At 44.4% G+C, this 22,955-nt stretch overlaps 1 pseudogene; it reads left to right on the forward strand.

Moving 5' to 3' along the window:
• The first annotated feature begins 413 nt into the window (after positions 1 to 413).
• LOC118238180 lies at positions 414 to 22,318 on the forward strand (annotated as a pseudogene).
• Positions 22,319 to 22,955: the final 637 nt, after the last annotated feature.

Consider the following 22,955-nt stretch of genomic DNA (forward strand, 5'->3'; position numbering starts at 1 on the left):
TTATTCTCCTGTATGTTGTTGTGAGGGTGTCAGATCTTGGAGTTACAGACAGTTGTGAGCTGCCATGTGGGTGCTGGGAATTGAACCTGGGTTCTCTGGAAGAGCAATAGGTGTTCTTAACTGCTGAACCATCTCTCCAGCCCCCAGTATGAATTTTTGGTGTGAGTGTACTGTGTAGAGATTTTGTATTCAATGCTGCAACATGAGGAGTTAGAAAAGGCCCTGGTTGACAAAAGATGGCTGACCACCAGCAAATTGAAACTCCCTGACCTCTCTTGGTTTAATATAGAAGAGGAGATTCCAAATCTTAGGGAAAATTGAATGCTAAAATAGATTTGCATTTACAAGCTACTTGTCCCTCTTTGCAGATACCATACAGCCCCCCCCCCACCCGTAGCCACTTGCTGTCAGCCATGGTCAACCCCACTGTGTTTTTTGACATTGTAGCCAATTGTGAACCCTTAGGCCACATCTCCTTTGAGCTATTTGTAGACAAGATTCCAAAGTCAGCAGAGAGCTTTTGAGCTTGGGGCTCTGGAAAGAAAGCATTTGGGTATAAGGGTCCCTTCTTTCATGGAATTAATTTCAAGATTCATGTGTCAGGGTGGTGACTTTACATGCCATAGTGACCCTGGTGGCAAGTGAAGAAATACGAGGCTGAGAACTTATTCCTGAAGTGTACAGGTCCTGCTCTCTTGCCCATGGTAAATGCTGGAACAAACACAAACGGTTCCCAGTTTTTCAACTGCACCATGAAGACTGAGTGGTGGATGCCACTGAGCATGTGGTCTTTGGGAAGGTGAAAGATAGCATGAACATTGTGGAAGCTATGGAGCACTTTGGTCCAGGAATGGCAAGGCCAGCCAGAAGAGCACCATTGCTGACTTGGACAGTTCTGATACTTTTGACTGGTTTGTGTGCATCGTAAACCCCCAGCCCGCTCTTTCTGCAGCTCAGGAGAGCTCCCTCCACCCTTCTGCTTGCAGTATTCTGAAATTATTGTGCTCTCACTGGAGTTCCCTGGGTTCTTATTTTCCTCTTTAAATCTAGATGAATTTCACAGCAAAGTTTAGGACCATCAATAAAAACCAAATAAGAAGTCATGCATGGTGGGTGGCACACACCTTTAATCCCAACATCCAGGAGGCAGAGGTAGAGGCAGGCAGATCTCTGTGAGTTTGAGACCAGCCAGGTCTACAGAGGAAGTTCCAGGATAGCCAGGCTACACAGAGGGAAAAAAATCTAACAAAACAAACCCCCCCACAAAACCCCCAAAAAACGAACAATTAAAGAACCACTCAGTCACACTGGGGGCATCTAGAAGTATACACTTCATCAGTGGTTTGGGAAAGAAGATTGTGCAGGGAGTCCCCAGGCCCTTGAATGACTCCATCATTTCTCTAGCTTCCAGAACTTGTGGTGGAAACTGAAGCTTCTCAATTAAAAACTTAACAGTGATGGATGGCAGAGACCAAGTGGTCATACTAACTTAATCAAGGTAGACTAAGTGTAGTGATTGTAATGTACAGTATAGTCAAAAAGCAATTGGAATAATCCAACTTTCATAGACCATAGTAATGGTCATGTGGGGCCTCTAGAAACAAACCAGACAGGAATCCTCATAAATTCTTATTTGATCTGAATAAGCAGAGAAATTTGAAGTCATTTGGAAATGATGGTGCCTATAATCTCAGCACTTCCTATGTGGAGGTATGAGTTGAAGGTCAACCTGGCTTCATAGACAGACCAACTCTCATCTCTCTCTCTCTCTCTCTCTCTCTCTCTCTCTCTCTCTCTCTCTCTCTCTCTCCTCTCTCTCTCTCTCTCTCTCTCTCTCTCTCTCTCTCTCTCTCTCTCTCTCTCTCACACACACACACACACACACACACGCACGAGAAATATTCTAGGTCAAGTAAATAAAATTTCAGCTAGAATCATAAAAACAGAGCCACAAACTCTTAATTCCCAAACATGAGCCTCCTTACAGATACAAAACACCCTGAATAAAGGGGCGGTCAAGTCCCTTGGAGAGAGGATGCCATCATACTGAAATACAGACGTTATGAATATTTTCCCAGTCTTCCCCGAGGGAAGTCTTTCACTAGGGTAACTGTACTCAGCATTTCTTCAAGGACTGCTACACACTGGGAACCCAGAGTGGTTCCAGGCCATCCCAATGTCACTGTCCTCCAGTTACAACAGAAGCTTCTGCAGGGCAGGTGGTGGTTGGAATTTTGTCTTAAGTCTCTTCCATAGTGGGTCTAGTGGGTCCCTGAATCCATTCTGCAGTTATTTTCCAGGTTCCAGAATGCTTAAGTAGATTAGAAATAATTAAGCATCTGGAAGACTCCCTACATTGGTTCACTGAGCTGTAGAATGAGGGCTTTTATGGTGGAAAAAACTAAATGGAAGCCATTAGAATGACTTTCTTCTAGGGAAATAGTAATCAGACATGATGCTGCATCCCCAGAGAGAGGGGGGGATAAAAACAAAACTAAAAACAGCTCCAAAACTCAGGACTTGAGAAACAGAGGTGTTGATTCCCACCACACACTCCTTCAGGTCTCCTTCTGGGCCCTGGAGAGTGTGCACAAATTTTTGTAAACTTAACCGAGTGGTGACTCAAGTTGCAACTGCTGTTCCAGGTGTGGTTTCATTGCCTGAGCAAATGAACACATCTGCTGATACGAGGAATGCAGTTATTGGTCTGAAAAAGATGCTTTTCCCTCTTTCTCTATCACAAGAGCCACCAGAAGCCATCTGCTCTCTGCTGACACTGCCAGCAGCAAACTTTGACTGCCCTGTCAGGAGTGCAGTAATTCTTCAGTCCTCTGGGGTAACATAGGCCACAGGCATTTTGATAGGCTGTCTCTTAGTCAATATCACACTGGCTCCTCCACTGATGACATTGGGTTGACTGGACCTTATAAGCAAGACATACTCAACTACTTAAGGCTTATTGGTAAAACATTTGTGTGTTGAAGGCCGGGAAAGAAATTTGACTAAATATTTAGGGGCCTTCTACCTGAGGAAACTTTTAGGGGTACAGTGGTGTGTTGAGTTGTCCTAGCATGAAGGCCAAATTGTTGACCTGGCCTCTCCTGTATCTAAGAAATGCTTCCTGAGCCTTTTGGCATTTTAGAGGCAATTGAGCTCTCATGTGGGTCCATTTACCAAGTGAGCCAAAAGCTACCGCTTTTGTATGGCCCCAAACGAGCAGACACTGCACCTCATCTAGGCTCCTGAGCAAATGGCTCTGGCACGTGGGTTTTTATCAGATGCTGATCCATGGGTGCCTGAAGAGTTGTGCAAGGATGAAGGATGAATCATTGTGAGAACCTTTGGATTTTGAAGCAAGATCATGCCCATCATATGCTTCCTATGCATATGAATATGTTACCCAAGAAGAGACTGTATGCTGACAGTCTCATTGCCATGCAGCTTGAGCTGCCCATTGTGAACCAGTTTTATCTGACTCACCAAGATAAAACTGGGCACACATCATCAAATGGATGCACACACACACACACACACACACACACACACACACACACACACACCCCTCAGAGAAACTGACAGAGCAAAAGAAGACTAGGCCTTGTTTATAGATACATGATGTGTACCATCAGAAAGCAGACAGCTGCAGCTTCTTGCTAGGACTATAAGAAGTTCAAGACCATAGTGTCAACAATGGCTTGGTTTTTAATTAATTCTTTCTGTATTAGAATATGAAGGGTATCATGTGGTAAAATGTTTTACCTCTCTAATAGGTGGTGTGTACCTGGGAGAGCAGGGCTTAACATTAAGGCTGACTAAAGTCCCATGCAATAGCCAACTTTATTTAGAGCATCAGACAATTTGTACTCTGAGGGTTAAGAAATCACTTGAGTAAAACATACAATCACAAGTATAAGATGCATGTGAAAAAAAACTCGTTTTTCCACAGAGGCAGATGAATAACAGCAGCTGAAGTAAACTCACTCCTACCCCCCTACACCTGGGAGAGACAGGAAAGCACATTCCAAGTGGTCACAAGACTCTTGTCTGGTTTACTGGAGTTTTCTCACAAACACTCAGAATTCCTCTTGCATGACTCCATTCTTGGACTGTGTTACGACAGTAAGACAGAGTAAATGAGCCAGAGGGAGTCCTCTGTAACAGAACCACTGCCATAGTAACTCATTAATCTATTAACCCCTGAACTTTCACGACCCAGTCGTATCTCAAAGGTTCTACTTCCCAACTCTCCTGCACATGAACTTTAGGGGCACATATTCAAATCACAGCACCTCCAGTAACCCCTATTTATGTCATTGGGTTCCTTTGGTACTCTGAGGGCAGAAGTTATGAGAGGTGGTAAAAACACAATGTATGAACCTTAGATTGCCATAGGCCATAGTCCAATGAAGAGTTATCTCACAGTACTGACAGAGGCAGAGCAAACTGCAAGTGTTTGGGAGACAGACAAGCCCATGAGAACGTATGGAAGTGCATAAAAGACAATCCATCCTATAGCCTTCATCCAGCAGCTGGTGGAAGTAGAAGCAGACACCCACAACTGATCACTGAACTGAACTGGAATCCAGTCGCAGAGAAGGACTAGTGATGAGCAAAGGGTGGCGAAACCCACAGAAACAGCTGACCTGGACAATGGGGAGCTCTTGGTCTCCAGACTGATAGCTGGGATCCCAGCATGGGACTGATCCAGACCCTAGGAACATGGGTTTCAGTGAGGAGACCTCGGAAATCTACGGGACCTCCTGTAATAGTTCAGTACTTATCCCTAGCATAGGTGTGGACTTTGGAAGCCCATTCCACATAGAGGGACACTCTCTGAGCCAAGACACACAGGGGTGGGCCTAGGCCCTATCCCAAGGGATACGATAGACTCTGATGACACCCTATGGAAGGCCTCACCATCCAGGGGGAGCAGAAAGGATATGTGATAGGTAGGGTTTTAGTTGGGGGGGGTAGAGGAGGAGGGGGAGGGAGAGGGAACTGGGATTGACATGTAAAACAATCTTGTTTCTAATTCAAATAAAAATCTGAAAAAAAAAAGGCAATCTTCTGAAAAGGGTGGTGGAAACTTACCTACATATAAGATTTAATTGGGAGGATAAAAGAAAATAAAGAAAACAAATGTAGGGATATACATTATTTTGAAACTTTAAAGCTCACTCCCAATGGCAAACCTCCAATAAGGCCACATCTCCTAGTCCTTCTCAAACAGTTCCGACCCCTGGTGTCTAAGCAGTCAAATATATGAGCCAATGGAGCTCCGTCCTCACTAAAACCTCCTCAATGTGTTTTAATAAATATGATGCATTAATAAACTTCATAATCTAAATTAATTTATATATATTAAAGAACCAGTCATTTTTGCCGCTCCTCTGTTCCTTTCTCTCTTTCCTGCTTCCTTGACTACATGCTAAGGGCTGGGGGTGGTTGCAGAGGGGCTTCCCTGCTGTGGCTCTCAGGGAATGCCCTGGAGCAGCTCCTTTCTAGGTTGATGGGGATGGGTACTGGGGAAAAAGGAAACTTCAAGGAACAAAGGAATTTCTTTTCCTTCCCAGAAGGTTCCCCACAAAGTATTGAAAATCAGAGCTACCTTGTCCTATGCGCTAGTGTGGTGGTTTTCTACCCCTGGGTCTTGACCCTTTTGGGGATTGAATGACCCTTTCATGGGGTCACATGAAACCATTGGAAAACACAGAGATTTATATTATGATTCATAACAGTAACAAAATTACAGTTACGAAGTATCAACAAAAATAATTTTATAGGGGCTGGAGAGATGGCTCAGTGGTTAAGAACACTGACTGCCCTTCCAGAGGACCCAGGTTCAATTCCCAGCACCCACATGGCAGCTCACAATTGTCTGTAACTCCAAGATCTGACACGTTTATACAGACATACATGCACATAAAATAAAAGTAAATTATACAATTATAATAATAATTGTATGGTTGGGGGTTCACCACAACATGAAGAATTGTATCAAAGGTTTGCAGCACTGGGAAGGTTGAGAACCACTGATCTAGTGAGACTGGAGGGGAAATCTCAGCTTGACAAGGCAAGATTGAGAGGGCAGAGGCAGTTCTCTGTGTTTTCCACATAGCTTGGCAGTCAGGACTATATCCAGTCTTGCCTAAGGCTGATACAGGGGTACCTAAAAGAGGTCTCGTCTATCAGGAGAAACTTCCTGCTGGGAAGATGTAGCCCCAGAGCAGATGTCAGTGCTGTCCCCACATTAGAGGCCAGATGGGAGCTCAGTTGTGTCTGTGGATGCCAACAGGGATAGATACTGACAACTGATGACTCCTGGGAACAAGGACATGGCAGAGGATGCCAGCATGGACAGATGACAACCAAGGACTAGATGAATTCCCTCTATGTCCAGATGTTCCTCAGTTTCCTTTCACCCCCTCAGGGCAAAGTGGGAAGAAGAAAAACCCAGAATGGATCAAGTTTACCAGGAGTTGACTTGTTTCCAGTTCTGCCATTGAGTAGAACAGGGGCTTCCTTTAGAAAGAGAATGAGCATAGACCTGGTGGCACAGGTCTGCCATCCCAATGCCTGGGGGCTGAGGTAGGAGCACCACAAGTAGCCATTTTGGGCTACATAATGAGTTCCAGGGCAGTTCTAGACTACAGAGACAGACCCTGCTTAAACAACTAATGAGCCAAACAAAACAATCAGAGTCAGGAAGGACAACCCAGACTTTTACATTTTTGTATACCTGAGTTATGAGGTCAGAAATCCTATGACTGTTGCTCAATTGAGCAGAAATGCTTCCTGCTCTGGGGAAGGGTGGAGAACTCACTGTACAGAAAAGGTTCTGTTAGAAAAATGTTGGAAAGCTGGGCAGTGGCAATGCATGCCTTTAACCCAGCACTCCAGAGGCAGATGGATATCTGTGAATTCAAGCCATCCTGGTCTATAGAGCGAGTTCTAAGACAATCAAGACTATACAGAGAAACCCTATCTCAAAACAAAACAAAAACAAACAAACAAAAAACAAAGAGAAAAATATTGGAAGCAAACCTAGCTGTGGTGATGTACACTTGCAAAGGTTGAGGCAGAAGGCTAGCAGATTTGAGGCTAGCCCAGGCCACTTAGTGAGCTCAGAGCCAGCCTGGGATATACATAGCAAGACCTCTACTAACAAATAATTTTCAGACTGAAGGATGGCACTGGGAGCATTTCTCTTTGCTATGTAGAAGGGAATCTGGGTGCCACTTCTCCTGACTGACAGGAAAATGTGACAGAATGGCAATGTCACCGAGTCTCTGGTCCTAGAAAGCTTGTCTTTCCAGATTTGATATCACGCTGATCTCCAGGGGGAAGCAGGCACTTCCTGCTCCTAATGGCCAGTCTGCTGTTGCCTTTCTCTGCTCAGCGATCTGGATTTGCAGCTCAACAGAATACAGGCTTAGGATGGAGGATGGATGGCCACAACCTTGTCCCCAGACAAGCAGTGATTAAACTCGGTTCCTCAACCTGGTTTCTCATTAGGATTTTCTGGGGTGCTTTTTTAAACTATTGAGTCCAGAACCCTCCATTTGAGATTCTAGTTTATCTGAATTGGTTTGTAATTATTGGCTTCTAGAGAAGACAAAGCTGACTCTTGTCACCTGGGATCCCTCTGCTGAGCACACGGTTAGATTAGAGAGACTGTCTAATTTTCAATTAGCACAGGACCACCTAAAATGAAGGCTGAACTTCCCAGTGTCCTTCGAGATAAGATTGGCCACTTAAGTTGAGAATTTAGGATGTATTTAGTATAATAAACAGCAGAGAACAGAGCTCATGGTGGTTTAATGATGGGAATTTATTTTCTCCCAGGACATTAGGTCTTTAGGTTGCAGTCCAAGGCCAGAACAGCCGCTCCAAGATATCATCAATTCCCAGGCTCTTCCTGCATTTCCGTTGTGCCATTCTTGGCACAATGGCTTCTTCCCTCACACCATGTGACACATGGTTGTCTCAGATCCAAGCATCACATTCTCATCTAATGCAGGAAGGAGACCTGAGGAAGAGCTCCTAGTTTTTGTCTCTTTCATTGTTAAGAAAAGTGAAAGCTTTCACTAAATCTCTCTAACAGACTTCCACACATCTTCCTGGAAGAACTTTGACCTAGGGCCAACCCAGCTGCAAAAGAGGCCACAAATGAATATTCCAACTTTTCTAGTTTCTGTACTAGATTGGAGTAAGATAAATAGGGATGGAAAAGATATTTGGTCAGCCACCCAGCAGTATCTGTCTTGTTCACTGATTACATCTGATCAGCCACTCTTTCTATACATAACATTTTGTGGAGTCACTTTTTTAAAAAAATAAAATTTTATTTAAATTAAAATAATATCATTTTACGTACTAATCCCAGTTCTCTCTCTCTCCCATCCTCCCATGCCCCTCGCCAACCCCTCCTATTTCACTGCCCCATCCACTCCCCAGGGAGGGTGAGGCCTCTCATGAGGGATCATCAAAGTCTGTGACATCATTTGGGGCAGGGCCTAGACCCTCCCCTGTGAGAGAATCCCTCCTTAGGGAATGGGCTCCCAAAGCCCATTCGTGCACTAGGGATAATAGTGGTTCCACTGCCAGAGGCCCCATAGATTGCCCAGGCTTCCCAACTGACACCCATGTTCAGGAGGCCTGGTTTTCCCAGCTGTCAGACTGGGGTCCGTGTATTTCCACTGGCTCAGGTCAGATGTTTCCGTGGGTTTCCCCAGCATGGTCTTGACTGCTTTGCTCATCACTCCTTGCAGAGTCACTTTTTAATCTATCGCATGTTTGCTGAAGTGTGTGAGATTACTCAGTTTTTCTATAAAGGACAAAACATGCAAACAGGATGCCAGCAGCTCTTAGAGTTGTGGAGCATTGATAGTAAGTAAATGAGACGCAGGCAGAACATGTTGGATGTGTTAATAAAATACTGGTTAAATTAGAAGCTCACAAGATAGAAGCAGAATTCTTAAGGTGTGTTGACTGACTATAGTACCAGGCGGCAAGGCATGCTGAAGATGTGCAGAATAAGCCAATATGATGAAATAGGTGAAAGAGTGACAGATAGGAAGAGATGAGTGTGCCCTTACCGGCCTGACAGTTACGTCATCCATAAATCAGCCATCCATTGGTGACACCCAGTGTGAACATGGTTCCCATGTGGTCCTATGTGAGCTCCATTCATGAGCTGCAGATAAAATTTGTAACTGTTTGGAAAGCTCCAGCTGTGGGCGAGCATCACACGGAAAGACTTTAGGTGCTTTCTGTCTGCGTGCTCTGGTCCTCATAACCATAACATCAGCAGGGAAGGATGTTGAGGGAAGGTCAGGGAGTAATGAGGAGAAGGGGAAGAGAGACAGGATATGTGTTCCCACCCTAGCCAAGTGTGTTAACACACCCCATTTCTTTCACTTACTCGTCACTGAATATTTTAGAATGATTCAATCACCCAAGCATCTAAGCTACTCTGCATTTTCCTTTCAGTAACACACCTCTGTTTCTGGGACAGTTTGCCTGTTCCTCTGCTTGTCTACTTCAGTGTGCCTTCCCTATACTTGCACCAGAGAGATATTTACAGCTGTAAATCCAGTCAGGGTTACCCTGTTTCAAACTTTTCCTCATCTAACCATGGGTATTTGGGAGCACCAACACTCTGTGTGGTGTTGCAGCTGGACTCTCAGAGAAGCACACTCTGAGACACAGATAAGCATGCAGAAGTGCACTTGGGAGTACTCTCAGGAGGACAGAAATGCACTGGGGAGTACTCAGGAGGACAGAAATGCACTGGGGAGTACTCTCAGGAGGACAGAAATGCACTGGGGAGTACTCTCAGGAGGACAGAAATGCACTGGGAAGTACTCTCAGGAGGACAGAAATGCACTGGGGAGTATTCTTAGGAGGACAGAAATGCACTGGGAAGTACTCTCAGGAGGACAGAAATGCACTGGGGAGTATTCTTAGGAGGACAGAAATGCACTGGGAAGTACTCTCAGGAGGACAGAAATGCACTGGGGAGTACTCTCAGGGGGACACAGAAATACACTGGGGAGTAATCTCATAGGGACACAGAAATGCATTGGAGGGGAATTCTCAGGGGGACACAGAAATGCACTGGGGAGTACTCTCAGGGGGACACAGAAATGCACTGGGGAGTACTCTCAGGGGGACACAGAAATGCACTGGAAAGTACTCTCAGGAGGACACAGAAATGCACTGGGGAGTACTCTCAGGGGGACACAGAAATGCATTGGGGAGTACTCTCAGGGGGACACAGAAATGCACTGGAAAGTACTCTCAGGAGGACACAGAAATGCACTGGGGAGTACTCTCAGGGGGACAGAAATGCACTGGGGAGTACTCTCAGGGGAATATAGAAATGCACTGGGGAGACCCTCAGGGGGACACAGAAATGCACTTGGGGGTACCCTCTGAAGCCTTTATGTTCCCCAACCATTAGATGTGGACCAGTTGAGTTGAGTGTAAGTTGTCCTTCGGTGTGACATTGTTGTCCCTCTCTGCAGCTGAGGACAATTCCTGGATAGTAGCCACTACAGTCTACGTCCTTATGCCCTGATCTGAGTGGCACCATGAAGTCCTTCAAGACTTTCCCTGGCCATTTTTCCATGTTATTTCTTGCTCTTCTTTTGTTAAAGGTCGGTCTACTGCAAGTCAGTTGTCACTGTCCACATATCCCAGCCACCTCCTCCTCCCTGCCTGGAGCACACTGTTTCTCCTTCTCCAGCAACTTCTCTGCCTGTTGCTTCTATACTTCACACCAACCGGACCCATAGCTTCAGATCAGTTCTGTCCCCATCCCTCCCCCTGGCCCACTCTGAGCTGGTGGGTGGGGTCATGGGGAGAGAATGAATGCTGGGACAGGGGGGCATCAAATGATGTCTTCTCTAGGGCCTCTTCCTTCTCTTCCACCATGTGCTGCCACCCCAAAGCCAGCAATGAGAAACCTGGAATCATATTCTTTTTTAACACTTTTTAAAATTAATTTACTTTTTATATTCCAATTCCAGTTCCCCCTCCTCTCCTCCTGGTCCCCCCACTCCCCCTCCATCTGCTCCACAGAGAGGGTAAGGGCTCCCCTAGGAAGTCTACTAAGTCTGTCCCATCATCTAGTTGAGACAGGACCAAGGCACCTCTCCACCTCCACACCCCTGTGTCTAGGCTGGGCAAGGTATCTCTCCATATCGAATGGGCTCCACTAAGTCAGTTTACGCATTAGAGTTAGATCTTGGACCCACTGCCAGTGGCCTTATATATTATCCCAGCTGCACCATTGTGTATATTAAGGGAGTCTAGTTAGGTCTTATGCAGGTTCCCCATTTGTCAGACCAGAGTCCGTGGTCTCTCACTAGCTCTGGTCAGCTGATCCTTCGGGATTCCTCACCATGGTCTGAACTCCTTTGTTCATATTATCGACCCTCCCTCACTTCGATTGTACTCCAGGAGCTTGGCCCATTGGCTAGTTCTGGATTTCTGCATCTGCTTCCATCTGTTTCTGGAAGAGGGTTCAAGCTTCTCTGGGGTTATGGATGCAGGCTGGGTATCTTTTGCTTTATACGTGGTATCAACTTATGAGTGAGTACATACTATATTTGTCTTTCTGGAGAAACCTGGAATCATATTCTAATAGAAGACTCCTGATCTACAGTTCTAAGTTGCGCTTTGCCGTTTTAATAGCAGGCTAAATTGGAAAATACATAGGGAACATTCTGAAGATACCCTGCAGCTGGGTTTGTTTTATGCTAGGGCAATTTTGCTGCCTGGCTGCTTCCTGCTGAAAGCACAGAGGATATGCTGAAAGGCTGCCACTGTAAACAAAACCAGACCAGGCAGAAGCCTGCCTCTTGCACTGACAGATCTACCTTGTCCATTGCTGGCAGTGGGAGTGTTTGACAGGCTCGGCGTTAGGAAGTAAAGGGCTTCAAAAACAACATCTGAAAGCGGGGAATTCCTAGCTCTGCAAAAGACATTAGAATTACCCAATGCAGTGCCACAAGTTGACAATTGAAGAAACTGAGGCCAGATTAGGCTGGTTTGCACAGATAATGAACACAGCTTGAACTTGGCACTGAGGCTGATTTTTGTTCCCTTACGCTGTGGTACTTACTCATCACTTTGCCTTAATGTTTTTGTTTTGCCTCTGTGTACTGTAGAGGATGTTGTGTTATTCCCCAAACACAAGTAACTATATTCTCTTGCTGCACCTGGACCAGCTACCGTTCTCATCACTGGAAGGAACAGCTAGCAAGTTCACTAATTGGCCTGTTATACTCATTTATCTCCTCAAGGCTAATTATTTGTTTAATTAAGGCATTTTGCTTTGATCATAAATGCCATCACATAAAATATTTGATGAATCTAGGACTAGAGAGATGGCTCAGTGGTTAAGCTCATATACCTGTTGCAGAAGACTTGTCAGTTCCCAGCATCCTTGTCAAGTGGCTAACAAGCCCTTGTAACTCCAGCTCCATGGGAGTCAATATCGTGGGTCTCTGTAGATGGGTACATGCTTACACATAATTAAAAATAAAATATTCAGAAATGTGATGAATCTTGACTGTGTTATGAGGATCTAACATAGGTTTGAAGTGCTTTCCTTAGAACTTACAGGTGGAGGAGCCGGCTTAGTGGGTAAAAGTGCTTACCACACACGTGTGAGGATCTGCATTCAAATCCCCAGAATTCACACTGACTGCATCATGAGCACCCATAGCCCAGTGCTCCTGTGGGGAGAAGGTCTGTAAACAGGAGAATCCCCTGGAAACAGCTAGCTTGCTGTATGCAGAGGAAAAAGACCCTGTTTCAAACAAAGTAGAAACAACAGATACCCATGGTTGTCCTCTGATCTCTACAAATATGCCATGGCATGTGCACACCATGTATGTACTCATGCCTACATGCATACCATACATCATACCTGCGCAAACATAGAGAACTTGTAAACGCTATAACAACTAATTGTCTTTGAGATGTTTAAAACTTAAATAGGGGCTGGATAGATGGTTTGGCTGCTCTTCCAGAGGACCCAGATTCAGTTCTCAGTCTCCACATGACAACTCACAGCCATCTGTAACTCTAGTCCCAGGGGATCCAATGCCCTCTTCTGACCTCCAAGGACACTGCATAAATGCAGTGCAGATACACATGTGGGCAAACACCCATACACATAAAAAAGATTTAAACAGAAACATATTCATGGATTTAAGATTGTTCTCTATGTATTAGGTCATATGGCTGCCATCTGTATTTGCCCCATGTTGGGTGCCATATTTGGGAAGCTGTCTTTGCTGGGCTGCAGTCAGAGCCAGGTGGTTCATACCTGAGAGGGGGAGTGTGAACTGAAGAAAGGCTAGCTAAAGATATTAAAGGAAAAGAGACGGAGATACAGACTAAAATCAGGAGGGCAGATTCAGTCAATACTGAACACCACGAGTTTATTTTTCATCACTCTTATATACCTTAACCAAAAAGAGGAACATGGTATCATGTATACAGAACAAGCAAACAGACTTTTCTTCCTCATTTCTCCAAGATTCAGTAACCACACCTTAGATTGAACTCCTTACCTGGCCTTGAGGGTCAGGAGTAACCACACCTCAGACCAGGTCTGTTGTTATCTATATAAGACACCCAAGGCCAAGGCCAAGATAGAACATCCTACTATAGCCATGCCTTATGACTTACTAAGGACAGTTTTTGAACTCTCTACCCTTGAGCCAAGATGGAGTAGAGCCATCTTTATTGACACTGAGAAGTTCATACATTTATGAAAAAACTGGGTGTGGAATTATTTATGAAAATGACAATCTTCTCGATTAGGATTCCAACAGGCTACATTAAGCTATTTGTTTAAGATTTGTTTGTGTTCCTATGACATCTTTCCTTTTTGCAGCTCACATTGCTTAATGAATATTAATGCAAGAATCCTCACTATGGGAAAGCTGAGGAGAGAAGTTGACAAATACTAATATACAGAAAGCCTGGAGTCTGCCCAGAAAATCTATGGTGCATCTGACTTGCATGCTGATGTATGATCAGAGTGTGTTGTGCACAGTATGGAAATTGTTTGATGTGTATATGACTAGTCATTTGCCTCTGGGCATCTTTTCAGTCTAGAAAAAAGAACCAAAAACAGCACAGTATACTGTTGAACTAAAAAATAAACCAAATGGCAAACAATAGAGGCTGTCCTTTTCTGAGGCAAAACAAAAAAATAAAACACTACCCAAAAAGCCACTGTTCTGATTTCGTTCTATTGCTGTGACAAACACCACAAGCAAAAGCAACCTATGGGAGAAAAGGATGCATTTGGCTTTATTTACAGGTCACAGTCCATCACTGAGGGAAGTCAAGCAGGAACTTAAAGCAGAAACCGTGGAGGACTGCTGCTTGCTGTCTCCCACCACAGCTCTTGCTTGCCTAATTTCCTTACATATCCCAGGACCACTCCCCATACAACGGTGCTGTCTACAGTGGGCCAGGTCTTCTATAACAATTATCAATCGAAAAAAAAAAATGTCTCAGAAACATGCCCACAGGACAGTCTGATCAGGGGAACTCCTCAGTTGAGTCTCTTCCATCTATGTATGGCTCTGGATGTACCAAGTTGACAATTCAAGTTGACCAGGACAACCAACCAAAACCTAAAACTAAACCAAATGTCTCTCTTACACCAGACCCAGTATCTTATGTGTGTCTCTTGTCTTTACACCTGCCCTGCAAGATGTGTTGGGAGCACAAAGGTCCTTTCACCCACAGGTTACCAGGGAAACCAGGAATGTTCAGCACACAGGGTTGTCTTTCCAAAGTAAAAGATCTAAAACCTGTTTTTCCACCCAGAAGACTGGGAACTGGAGGTGATTAATAGCCCTGTGAGCTGTTTTACCTGAAGGGCCAGGCTATACAAGCTCCTACAACCAGAACTGGAGATGCCTAATAGTCCAAATGACCCTTACATTGTCTGTATATCCAGGGGCTCCCCCAAGCTCCCATAACTAGAACCAGAGATGGCTAATAGCACAAATGACCTCTACACTATCTGTGACTAATACCAGGCCAGGCCTTTCCCCAGGCCCTTAAGCTAATACATGTAGCCTATCTCTAAAACCCATCTTCTTAGAAGAAATGACATGTAGGGAGTTGATTTTCAATGTAATTATGCCTTCTTGTGCACTGGGAATTGTGTTATACCAGGAAACTTTTTTCCAAATAGCAATGGGTTTAAATATTCCTACAATAAACTGCTTGTCATCAGGCTCCAGATGTTCAATCAGCCCGGCTCACTAAGACTGGTTGGGAGCAAGTTTTTCTTCTTGCCTCTTAGCAGATAGCTTCACTGCCACAATGATGCTTGAAAGGCCCCCACACCCAAGATCAACACAACAGTTTCACTTTTACAGGTCAGGAAGGTGCCTTGGGCCAGTGTGAAAACTTCAGACATACCACTGCAAATGGAGAATTGAATAAGGGAGGCTGTTGTGCCTCCCTTAAACCTGAACCTCCCAAATCACCAAGAGACCCGTTCCGATGCAAAAGCAAAGAGTCTTTTATTGTTGTTCAACGAGCTAACTGCATTAGCTTGGGACCTTCATCCATTCATTGCTGCGGATGGAGAAACAGAGTGGTGGGAAATTTATTGGGCAGTGTAAGGGGAGTGTCTAGCGGTACGCAACAGTCTCAGGATTGGTGCGCTCCGACGACCTGTCCTGTGTTGATTGGTCAACTGGTTGTTATGGCCTGTAGGTGCTCCCAGGGCGGTTGCTGTGCTCTGCATATCACTGTCATGCTACGTGTACCATAAAGCATGTCCAGAGCCATAAAGCACATCCAGAGTCCCGCCAGCTAACTTCTGATTAGTTCCTTGTCACGAGAAGGGTATCTGACCTCTTAGTGATTAGGGCAGGTGAAGTAAGGTCAGACAAGTGCTGAGTCAGAGGCTTTTCTGCAGCCTGTCATGGTGCTAAGGGGGGAGGGGTTGGTCCCTTCAGAGGCCAGGTTCAATATTCAGAAATATTTCTTCTTTCCAGTTCTTTACTTCATAATAACCTCTCTTTTTATTCATTCAGCACATGTTTATGGAACTTGTGCAAGGTGGATAGACCTGACTTGAAAATCTGAATTGAAGCCCTCCCCCCTGCCCCCCCTGCCCCTTGCCCCCCCCTGTTTTGGCAGCCATGACAGGGTAACATGTGTTTGTCTGACCTTGCTGGGCCTTTTATGATTATCTGAGTTACCAAGAAGGGATAGGTGGAAAGGACCTTTCGAGGGGAAGTGGGCAGGTAGACCCAGAGGAGAGGATGGCCCTGTTTTTTATCGGGGGTATTTTGCCAGAGCATACCCTTGGGGGTGTGTGTAGTGGCACAAACAATGAAGCTCAAAGGTAAAGAATAATCAATTTGCCATACAGATTGTTTGTTTATGACTGTATTAATGGCATCAAGGGAAAGTTGTGCTTTGGCACTCACCCCTCATGAAAGAAGCTTCTTTGACAACAGATGGAGACTGTTCCAGAGAGCCACAACTGCTCAGAATGCAGAGAACAAGAGGCCATGGGGTGCTCAACCCCAACTGGTACATCTACGATGCAATCCCTACACCTAAGGCTTAGGGACAGTGGGGAGAGAGGGACCAGAAACATTTTGAGGACCAGAGGACCAACATGCTTCAAGATAATATCTTCTAGTCACAATAGAGAAGCTCCACCCGTGAAAACTCAACAGCATGGTTGAGAAACAAAACCTGCGTAATGACCACACCAGTTGACAGTCTACTTGGATGGGGAAAATTTCACAAAGACCTGCCCACAGATGAATAGCTGTAGGCAATGGCTCCTGAGAAAGGGAGAATATTTTCCTCCAGGGACAAACCCTCAGGTTATCCAAAATTAAGTGGTCAGTCCTAAACACATGTACATACAAGAAACAGTAAATGGAATCATAGTAGGAACACATACGTGTGCACGCGCACATACACACACACACACACACACACACACACACACACACACACACAGGGGGGGGAGGAGGGATAGAAATGATGTAAATATACGATGTAAATATATACACTGAGTGTATATATATATGAAATTCTTAAAAAAATAACACTAAGAAACAATAGCAGAGAAGCATTAAAAACATTGTATAAAGTTGCCATCAGGTTGTGTGTTCAGGTGTATATAAAATATAAGTAAACTTCACGTTTAGATTTGGGGCCCAACCCCAAGATTGTATATGTGCAATTACTGAAAGTCTGAGATCTAAAATGCTCTGGTCCTAACTGTTTCTGAAGGGGTCTGAACTTCCTATCCTCTCTTCCTCTTTTCCTAGTACCTCTTCTAGCTCAAAGCCTGGATTTCTCCAAGGAAGTGGTAACAAGCAAGGAAACTAAGCAAGAAGCAATGCCCTGGGGAAATGAAGCCAAAGGCACAGAGAATTAATATACACTGACCAAAGTTGACTCCAGAGTTAGAAAGGGTGACGCTTTGCACTTCTCCTTAGGATTTTATTTTGGTCTCTCTGGTATAAGTGGGACACTGAGCACCTGGTTGTGGAAGGAGGAGTACAGACAGCTGCAAAGGGGCAGGACTGTGGGCCAGTAGAGCTAGCATGGAATCTTGGGGAATGCCCAAAGTTGGGGAGCAATGCTCCATCTCACACTAAGTCCTCAGGGTAGTGAAGGCGAGACTGGTTCTGGTGGATTTGGTCTATGTATTCCCATGATTCCTTGCCTAGTTCACGAACTCCTTGGCAGCCTTTCTCTTGGCACTCTACCTTACTGCTTTAGAGTGGACCGAATTGTCTTCCTTTCTAATGCCCATCTACTGAGACTTCAGAATGTGACCTCATTTGAAAACTTATTTCCAAATCTTTACAGAGTAAGGATTTACCTTTGTGTTCAGAATGGACCCTAAATTTAGTAAGAGTTGCTTCAGTTGACACACAGAGACACCTGAATAAGTCCCTGTGAAGACAAAGAAGGCACTGATGGAGTTAGAAGCCACCCAAACCAGGAGCCACCAGAAGATGGAAAAAGTGATGAAAAATGATTCCACTGAGGATTCAGAAGGGTCATGGTCCTCCCAGACCTTGTTTACGATGTTAAGAAGTCATCTTCTAGGAAGATATCATGCATCTTCATACATAGTTCCTTTCCATATTGGCTTAAAGCAAGACCTCACAGAAGGGACCATTAATTTCCTGGGATTTCTCAGTGATGAGGCTTAAGGATTCCCTATCATGCCTCTCTTAAAACATCCTTTACTGGGCTGTCATAAGTGCCCATAACCCTGCGATTTCTTCGTGTTGGAAACATTCCCTTTCATGTCTAATCTATATTTAAGACTCTCTCTGGCATCTGCTGTGTGGTCCCCTTGCAGACTTAAGCCACCTGGAAATAACATGAAATCTCATCATCATGGCTGCCAAAACGAGATCTGAACAAGGGAGATGCCAGCACACATGCTAACATGGAAAGGGGAAGTCTCATGGGGTCTTAACCCTAGACAAAGAATTTCAGGCAACTGAAGAATGCTGAGAGTGGCAGAACACAGTTGTCACCAAGAAGAGTTTCCCAGTTGGTTTATCTAATACCAAGTGCTCAGCTCTGAAACCACACAAATAACATTATATGGACTAAGCAGAACATATTTATGTACTTAGGAACACATGTATATATAGGTATATTATATATTCATATTCACAGAAAAAGAGGCCAGGGGCCATGGATTTGAGATGGGGTATATGGGAGGGGCTCAAGGGAGGAAAAGGAAAAATGATGTAATTTTATTTTAGTTTCAAAAAATAAAGTAAGTTTAGCTTTTTCGACTTGGCAGCATAGAAAGTGGATCACATCCCTTTCTATTTCCATCCTTCACCATCTATTTGGGGTCCCTAGGCAAGTGCCTCCAACACTGGCTTATAATTGTGTCTTCTCTTAAATGCTCCAGTATTTCCCAGGGCCTTTCCTACCATCTTCTTAAGTAGTCCAACATGTGAAAAGTCATTATGGGTGAGAGTCTGTGGATTTACCCAGGCTATTTCCTAGTGTAACAATCTTGCCCCGACAGCTCCTCCGAGGGGGAGGAGAGGGCTTTGAGGGATGGGGGAAGATGACAGTCATATACAGAACTTTGCACGATGCTCCATCTGGAATTACTGCAGCAGCCAAGGCTACTTGAAATTGAATCTACCTGGCAGAGGAAACTGTTCACTCACCTTCGTTCTTTAATTAATCTTGGCACCAATTCCTGACTTCCTCCAGGGAAAGACTTCCCTCTCTAAAAAACCTGTTAAAATGCTAGTGAGAAATGTGCCATCCCTCCACGCACCTGTAACTTCATTTTTTTATTAAAAGCCTGCAAAGTCCTTCGAGGGTAGCTTCCTAGTAGGAAAGAAAGCTGCCTTTGTTCTCTGTTTTATTGTTTCTAGTCTACATGTTTTGAGCCTGAGGATTATACATAAGATTATAGTCTACATAAGAGGACAGGGATAGAAAATAATCTGAATCAGGAATGTCTCTAGGTTTCAGGAGCAAAATTGCTGTAGTGATAAGTAGACTGAGCAGCAATTGATCAATGAGATAAGTATATGTCTAAGGAGAGGGACAGAAAGTAATTTTGTGGTATGGGAGGGCAAAGAAGAACTTGGCTACAGGAAAAAAATAAAAGAAAACATAAACAAAAACAAAAACCCTGGGCTGTCGTTCAAGTGGCATTGTTCTACAACAAGCACTGATTCTTTTTGAGACTTTGTTGGCAACAACTGGAGGTGGGACCCAGCAACCTGTAGCCAGCCCTGGAAGTAATACTCATTCATTCTTGGAGTTTAAGAACCATGGGGTAGGTCTGGAGGTGGTGGTGCCTTTAATCCCAGCACTCAGGAGGCAAAGGCAAGCAGATCTCTGTGAGTTTGAGACCAGCCTGGTCTTCAGAGTGAGTCCCAGGACAGAGAAAACTCTGTCTTGAGAAAAAAATAAAATAAAGGAAGGAAGGAAAAAAAGAAAAGAACCATGGGGTTAAAGCATTCTCTTACGTAGGAAGACCCGCATTCAAAATACCTGGGATGGGAGTGTAATACCTGGGATGGAAGTACTGGGGCAGTGTAATCACGTGTCAACATGTGCTTCACATGGCCAATTCCCACTCAGGTCTCCTGGCCAGAATTTAAGAAAGTCTGGGAACTGAAGCCCAGGTGGCCCCCAAGGGCTCCTTCAAAATTCAAAGGAGAACTTCAGAGTTGAGCTACTAAACACTGTAGCCAGATTAATTAGTCTCTGGCATTTTCCTGTAAGACCTGGAAGGGCTGAGTTAGAAACTAACAACCAATTATCTCAGTGAAGCAGGGAGCTCGGGGACCAACATCATGGATAAGTCCTACAAAAGCCCTTCCTCTCCCAGAGGGGCTAGAGGCAGGCTTGTCTCTCCGCATTAGTGTGAAAAAGCATTCCTTAACTTCTGGGAACAGAGCTCAAGAGTTCCCTTCCAGCAAGGAACTGAAGGGAAAAAATAAAATAAATTCCAGATCTCGCCCAAAGCCCAGAGAGCTCTTGTCCCCCAGGCTGTAGGCTTTCTATGTGGTCCTGACTTCCTTCCTGAGCCTCTTCCTTCCTCCACAGTGGCCAGGGGGCTGGGCGGCCACAGCCCACTCAGTGTCGACTGACCACCGCGAGTCGTATTAGTCGTAGATTCTGGAGTCTTAAGTCTATCATTTTTAAGCTTCCCTGGGTGGAATTAGATGTTTGCTAATGCTCCTTCCAGGGTTTGATATTTTTCTGATGAAATTTTTTTTCAGTTAAAAGCATCAATCCAGTGAGAGATGTAGGTGGAGCTCTAGATCTGTCACCTGCCTTTCAGGAACACTCTAGTCCAGCACCTGTCCCCTGTCAGGCTACAGCAAGGGGAGGAAGCGCCCACCCCAGCCCCAGGGCAAAGAGAAAGAAGAAAAACAGGAACCTCAGGGCTGGCCAGTGTCCATAGGTATATGTGCAGGGTGGTCAGTACCACCACCCTCCTGCCGCGTGGATGAGCAAACTGATCACATCTCACCCTCTGGTCCCTTCCCTTCCCTCCCCATTCACTCTAGCTTACAAGTTTGAAGCATCCAATCAGAATGGATGTAGCCATATATAGGAGGGTTTTTTTTTTTTAAGCCCCAACATTTGGGGATATAGCTTTTAGGGGGATAATCCACTAGAAACCTACCAGCATATTAAACTGCTTCCTGAAGGCTTGGAGGTTCCATTTCTTAGACTTGAAATCGAGATGTTGTACTGCAATTAGGTCAGCCTCCTAACCATTTAATATGTAGCATAGCATCAGTGATGCTGAATTGAGCATACCGATTTCATATTTCTATTCATATATTTTTAGCATAATGACATCTGTATCTATTTTTTCTAATGTTCATAGATATTTATTAAATTATATTTCTTATATTTATTTATGTATATTAATGTTTTGCCTGCATGTATGTCTGTGCAACATGTCCATGAAGTACCCATGGAGAGGGTTAGAGCCCCTGGAACTGGAGTTACAGATGGTTGTTAGCCGCCACAAGAGTGCTGGGAACTGAACCTGGGTCCTTGGTAAGCACAGCCAGCACTCTTAACCATCGAGCCAACTCTCTAGCCCCATGGGAATTTATTTTTAATCAGAGATTTTTGTGGACAATGCACATGAGGGGAGGTCAGCCTCAAGAAAGTAGAACACAGTAAACCATGAAAAACAATCCAAGGGTCTTTGGAGCACAGGCTCAAAAGAAATATATGCCTTGAGCCAATAAAAATGTGAAAGTCATTTATGGGATAGATTGCTTTTACATGTTTGGACATCATGGACTATAAATTGTGGGAGAAAGCACATAGATAAAAACGGCTTTGGGCTCTTGAAGCTTTTGCTATTGACCAAGTTGACAGAAGCATATTTATAGAAATCTGACAAAAGACTGAGATTTATTAATAGGGTGTATGGAAAAGAAATATGAGGAAAAGCAAAAGCTGGAAAGATAAATTAATATTATGTATTTTGTATAACTAGAGGTTATAAGAACTGCCCATCTTTAGATTGCTACAGAGTCCATAGTTTGACTTCCCACATAGTCATAGCACCTTTCAAAACAGTCGGTGAGGGACATTTACCAAGCTTGCTCATGATTTACGTATTTGTGTTGCAGTTACTTCCTTGCTTCTTGCGGGGATGCTAGATCGGAAGGACGGGCAGCAGCCTCCCAGTGAATTGCTGCCTGTCATAGACTTTGAAAATGTTAAGTGCCACAGAAGGGCTAAGAAGGGCTTCTGCTAACCTTGTTTTATTGTTCTACCAAATAAGGATGGCAATATCAAGACATCCCTACACCGAGTTTAACATATCATTTGCATTTACAGTGTAAAGTTGTTATTAAAGGCAGGATATTTTTACAAGTGCAAACATCTCTCTTCCCCCTTCTGTAGTGGCACAGCACTAAAGAACCTGCTGCTCAACCACCTGGTCATGTTTATTCATGTGGGAACCATGTTCCTGTCATCAGCGCTTTTCTTTCTATGACTGCAATACTGCCCCAATGCATTTAGGCTGACCAGCTTCTGAAAGGAATGGGCTTTGGGCACACATGCGTGGTGAGAATGATTTAGTTAGGATGAGCCTCTCCAAGACCAGGCACACACTGTCTTCTTGGTAGTAAGATCTTTGAGTAAAGGCACCTTCTGGTTCTCATGTTTGGACCGTGTTACCATGCATGCCCACACTTTGTTCATTGAGTGAACAAAGGTCTTAGGCTTTCGAGCCAATTGATGAGATCCTGATGAGAGTCTGTGGTGCACAAAATCCCCTTCAGCCAATGGCAATCAATTCCAAAAGAGAGCATAGTACAGAAATGCAATTACATAGGTTTCTTTGTTAATATGATTCATTGGAGCGTTTTGGTTTTAATACAATAAAA

The sequence above is a fragment of the Cricetulus griseus genome, chromosome 2 (genome assembly GCF_003668045.3).
Source record: "Cricetulus griseus strain 17A/GY chromosome 2, alternate assembly CriGri-PICRH-1.0, whole genome shotgun sequence".
Lineage (NCBI taxonomy): Eukaryota > Metazoa > Chordata > Mammalia > Rodentia > Cricetidae > Cricetulus > Cricetulus griseus.